This window comes from Macadamia integrifolia, unplaced genomic scaffold, assembly GCF_013358625.1.
Source record: "Macadamia integrifolia cultivar HAES 741 unplaced genomic scaffold, SCU_Mint_v3 scaffold957, whole genome shotgun sequence".
Taxonomy (NCBI): Eukaryota; Viridiplantae; Streptophyta; class Magnoliopsida; order Proteales; family Proteaceae; genus Macadamia; species Macadamia integrifolia.
The window spans coordinates 38,132-44,012 of NW_024870600.1; the positions used below are offsets into that span (position 1 = coordinate 38,132).

General features: G+C 38.1%; 1 non-coding gene across 1 annotated transcript; it reads right to left on the bottom strand.

The window, feature by feature from the left end:
• Positions 1-1,578: 1,578 nt before the first annotated feature.
• LOC122070632 lies at positions 1,579-1,686 on the bottom strand. The gene has a single exon (XR_006137879.1). It is a non-coding gene; the product is annotated as a small nucleolar RNA R71 (small nucleolar RNA).
• Positions 1,687-5,881: the final 4,195 nt, after the last annotated feature.

The following is a 5,881-nucleotide window of genomic DNA, read 5'->3' on the forward strand; positions in this document are numbered from 1 at the left end:
TACATATTTGGTTTATTCTAGATCTGGTTTTTAGTATTGGTAGTATCTCAAATCGATCAAGTTTTCATTTCAAGGGTTGAAGTTCAAGTAAGTAGGCTCCTTCAGTAGCCTTCTCTCCCTCCTCTCATTCCCTCTTTTGACTGCCCTTTCTTTCTTAATTTAGGACTTTAATTTCAGTCGTTACATTATTGCTATCCCTTTCCCCCAAGGTTCATGGCTAGTGTATGTGTTGGCTTTGCCCCTCCTAGCCATAGAACTATAATTTTATTGTTTTTATTTTAATTGTCTCCCTTTCCCTAAAGCCAAGTAGAGTAACCCTTGTAAGAGTGACTCTCTGGTCAAGTAGGGAAGCTCATATTATGATGCATCCCTTGGGCTAAATAGAGAAACCTACTTGTGAGTCTCTCTCTAGCTTTATCCCCTTTCTTTTACTTTATTTTTATTTCAACATTTTTTTCTTCATTGCTTTTTAATTGCATGGGGTGTTTATTTTCAGCCATTTATTTATTAATTAAATTTTAATTGTATGGCTTGCGTATTCAAATTCTTAGATGATGAATGGTTAGGACGTTATTTTAAATACATATGTTTAGGACGGTAATTAGAATTAGATCACAACCATTAATCGGTTTATTTTAGCATTGTTAAAAGAAGCAAGAAAAATAAAGTGGCTACCCTCCCTGTGTTCGACCTGTAGCTACACTGATCCGTACGCTTGCGGTTACATTTTAAAATCTCAAACAAGTTTTTGGCGCCGTTGCCTGGGAGACAGTTCCATGTTATTTTTCACTTTCTTTTAATAAATCAGAGTGCTTTGTTTGCTTTGTTTTGTTTTTCCTTTTATTTTATTGAATTCCTGAGAAGAACAACTTGCAATAATAGTTGTATCGGTGGAGGTCGCCATACCTCACAGTATGATAAAGACTGGTTTTGCCTTGTCGCAGTACCTCGGGAATTGACCTGAGCAACCCTGGATCCCTACCAGTAAGCTCCCACAAAGCAAAAAAAGAGAAAAAAAAATCAGATAAAAAAAAGTTTTGCTATCCATTATTTTGTGCTTATCTTACTCTAGTTGTGGGTAGTTTTTTGTTGCATGAGTGTTAGGTGGATACGTAATACTAAGAATCGATTAGAAAGAAGAGATCCAACAAGTAGTGACCCTATACATTTGCTCTCTTTAAAACCTTTCAATATGGGAGACCAACATCAAAACCCTTCACCTAAATCTCTAAAAGATAGGTTCTACCCTGCTATTATAGCCCAACCTTCCTACATAGTTCTACCACAAGCCCAGGGCAATAATTTTGAACTTAAATCTCAATAATCACTATGTTGCCCCACTTCTATGGGTTGACCTCTGAGGATGCATACCTATTTCTAAGGGAATTTGAAGAGGTATGTGTTCTAATTAAGATCCAACAGCTTTCTAATGATGCTGTTAAGCTTAGGTTTATCACTTTTGCATTAAAAGACCAAGCTAAGAAGTGGTTGTATGTGTTACCCACAAATTCCATAACCTCATGGGAATAGTTCACAGTTGTCTTCCTTAAGAATTTTTTCCCAACTCACAAGACCAATAAGCTTAGAAGTGATATCCTTCAGTTTAGGCAAAAGCCTAGTGAATCCTTTTTCCAAACTTATGGAGAGATTCAAGGATCTACTCCAAGAATGCCCTCACCATAGCCTAGACTTATGGTATTTATGTCAAATAATTTATGAGAGTATTGGTTACCCAACTAAACAAATGATAGAGTTTATGTGCCCTGAGGGATTCACATCCTTTACAGATAAAGGAAAGGCATGGGAATTCTTACTTGACTTAGCTGACAAAACCCGTGAGTGGGAATCAACCCAAGAGGGTGAAAGAGTCAGAGGAGGAAAAGGATATTTTGTGGACAGGATAGTAGCTAAGGAAGCCCATTTGGATAGCCTAATCAAGAGGATTGAGGCTATTGTTCCTAGAGAGCCATCATCAGTTAATTTGGTTAAGATTTGTGCTTGGTGTCAGTCCCCTGGACGTGTCATAGAAGAATGCCCCAACACCTCTGGGGGCACTTCTAATGATAGTGTTAATGCCTTATACCAGAATAATTCATATAGTAACACCTACAATCCAGGATGGAGAAATCACTCAAATTTCTCTTGGAATCTGGGCAACCAAGCAGGGCCTTCCAATTTTCATAATCAGGGTCAACCTGGACCCCAAAGGCTTCCCTTTACACAACAATCTTTTTCACAAAATACTTTTCCTAGGTCAAATGTAGGACCTCAGGCTAGTTTTCCTAAGGCCTCTCTCCTATCATCTTATCAGAAACCCCCTGGGTTTACCAACAATGGAGAGGCAAGTAGAATAAGTGACTAGAAAAAAATATGGCCCTCCTTATGACAAGCCATCAAAATCTTACGAGAGAATTCACCCAAGTTATCTCAATTATGTGTGAGAGGGAGAAAGAAATTTTACCCAGTCAACCAGAGCCTCACCCTATGTATCATCAGCCTGTTAGTTCACAAGCACCAACTAATGCACCACTGAATATAGTACAAGGTCAGACCCAACAAGGGCCCTCTAACCAATGTAATGTTGTTTATACACTTAGGAGTGGTAGAGAGTACTAATAGAGCGTTCCTAAATCTTTCCCATCTATTATTCCTATTAACTCTCCTTCAGTTGAGGACACAAGTGTGCCTCTTGTTCCAGGTTCGTCTGATGAACATAAAGATTCTTTTAAAATTAAAGATGACTTATTTGAGAAAATCGAAAATGATTTTTCTAAAAAAGGGCAAATCCCTAACAGTCCTTATGTTCCTCCTGTCCCATTTCCTAATCGCTTGGTAAACAAAAAGAAGATTGCTTCCATGGATAAAATTTTAGAAGTCTTCAAAAAGGTAGAAGTGAACATCCCTCTTTTGGATGCCATATCCCAGATCCCCACCTATACAAAGGTACTGAAAGATTTGTGTACTCACAAACGTGTCACTAGTGTGCCCAAAAAAATGTTCTTGGTAGGTAACATTAGTTCCATAATTATTCAGCCTATAGCAGCCAAGTATAAGGATCCAGGGAGCCCTACCATATCTTGTGTTATAGGCAACACCTACATTGAGCATGCCTTACTTGACCTTGGCACAAGTATGAATCTTTACCTTACCATGTGTACAAGCAACTAGGATTGGGAGAATTGAAAGCAAATGGAACTACTCTTCAGTTGGCAGATAGGTCTGTTAAGATTCTTAAAGGGATGGTTGAGGATGTCTTACTAAAGGTAGGGGAATTTATTTTCCCTATTGATTTCATTGTGTTAGATACCAAGCCATTTTCAACCAAGGATGAGATCCCAATAATTCTAGGAAGACCATTCTTGGCTACCAGTAATGCATTAATCAACTACCGCAATGGTTTCCTAAGGTTATCTTTTCGCAACCAAACTATTGAGTTTAACATGTTTAGGATAGGCAAACAACCACATATGGAAGAAGAGATCAATATGCTTGAGGATTTTCTAGATTTTTCTGATGATTTAATTATCAATTTTGATATTGAATTTGATTCAGAATTCCAAAAGTGTATGGATGAGTTAGATGATGATAGTGAAAATTTATTTTCTGAAGTCTTGAGTCTTCACACACCTGTGGAGCCCTTAGGACCCCTTTCCAATTCCATTCCCAAACCTTCCATAGTTGAGCCCCCTAAGCTAGATCTTAAGGAGTTATCATCTAATTTGAGGTATGCTTTCCTAGGGCCTGACCAGACTCTTCCTGTAATAATTCTTCAAATTTGACTTCTGGCCAAGAAGAGGAGTTACTTAAATTGTTAAAAGATAATAAGAAAGCCTTAGGTTGGACCATGGTCGATATCAAAGGTATAAGCCCTTCTATTGTGCAACATCATATACATCTTATGGATGACTTTAAGCCATCCACGGAACCCCAAAGAAGAGCTAACCCAGTGATGATTGAAGCCATTAAGAAAGAGATCCTAAAGTGCTTGGATCATGGAATAATTTATCCTATTTCTGACAGCCAATGGGTAAGCCCAGTTCACGTAGTGCCTAAGAAGTCTGTGGTGACTGTAGTTGCTAATGCCAATACTGAACTAATTCCAACCCGTGTCCAATCAAGGTGGAGAGTGTGCATAGACTATAGGAAACTTAATGTGGCAACCTGGAAGGACCACTTTCCATTGCCATTTATTGATCAGATGTTAGAGAGGTTAGCTGGACATGAATACTATTGTTTTCTTGATGGATATTCCGACTATAACTAGATCCCAATTGCTTTAGAGGACCAACATAAGACCACTTTTCCATGCCCATATGGAACATTTTCTTACAGACGTATGCCCTTTGGGCTTTGCAATGCCCCTGCTACGTTCCAATGATGCATGATGAACATCTTTCTGACATGGTCAAAAAATTCTTAGAAGTATTTATGGATTACTTTTCAATTTATGGGAATTCCTATTCTGAATGTCTTCATCATCTTTTGGTTTTAAATTGGGAGAAATGCCATTTTATGGTTAAATTTGGTATTGTTTTAGGCCATGTAATATCCAAGGAGGGAATTAAGGTAGATAGAGCCAAAGTGGATTTAATTGATAATTTATCACCTCCTTAATCTGTTAAGGACGTCTGGTCTTTTCTAGGGCATGCAGGCTTCTATAGAAGGTTTATTAAGAACTTTAGTCAGTTAGCCTGACCTCTCACTTCATTACTTGCCAAAGATCAAACTTTTGAGTTTTCTAAAGAGTGCTTAGAATCCTTCAAACAACTTAAGAATGAGTTAACCAATACACCCATTGTTCAACCACCTGTCTGGACTGAACCTTTTGAACTGATGTGTGATGTTTCGGATTTTGCCATAGGAGCGGTTTTAGGTCAAAGGATTAATAAGTTGTCCACTATTATTTACTATGCTAGTAGGACCTTAAATGATGCACAACTCAATTATACAACCACTATAAAAGAAGTTTTAGCTATTGTGTTTGCATTGGAAAAGTTTCGGTCTTACTTAGTTGGTTCACATGTGGTGGTGTATACTGATCATTCTACTCTTAGATACCTAGTTTAGAAGAAGGATGCCAAAGCCCATCTCATTAGGTGGGTTTTACTTTTGCAAGAGTTTGATTAAGAAATTAGGGATAAGAAAGGAGTTGAAAACTTAATTGCAGACCATTTATCCAGGCTTCCCAATTCCATGACTGTCGATTCTCCGGTCAGCGTGAACTTTTCAGATGAACAGTTATTTGCAGTGTCCAGTGAACTATGGTTTGCTGATATTGTCAACTTCTTAGTTTCAAGTGGGACTCCGGATTACTGGTCCACCCAAGATAAGTATAGGTTTCATTTCCAAGTTAAGCTCTTTTTCTGGGATGATCCTTATTTGTTTAAGATATGTCCGGATCAGATTATCCGACGATGTGTTCCTGATCATGAGCAACATTCTATTCTCTCTTTTTGACATGATTATGCATGTGATGGACACTTTGGACCTAAAAAGACTGCCACAAAAGTTCTCCAATGCGGATTTTATTGGCCCACTCTTTTTAGAGATGCTTTTGATTTTTACAAGGCTTGTCCCACCTGCCAGTCTTTTGGCTGTATCAATAAGAGGAACATGATGCCCCTCAACCCTATTTTGGTAGTTGAGATCTTTTATGTATGGGGCATCGATTTCATGGGACCATTCCCTAATTCCTTTGGGAATTTGTATATATTTTTGGCTGTTGATTACGTTTCTAAATGGATAGAGGCCATACCTTGTAAATCTAATGACGACAAAGTGGTGGTCCAGTTTCTCAAAGAGAACATTTTTTCTCGCTTTGGTGCACCACGTGCAATAATTAGTGATAGGAGTACTCATTTTTGTAATCAGCCTTTTGGGG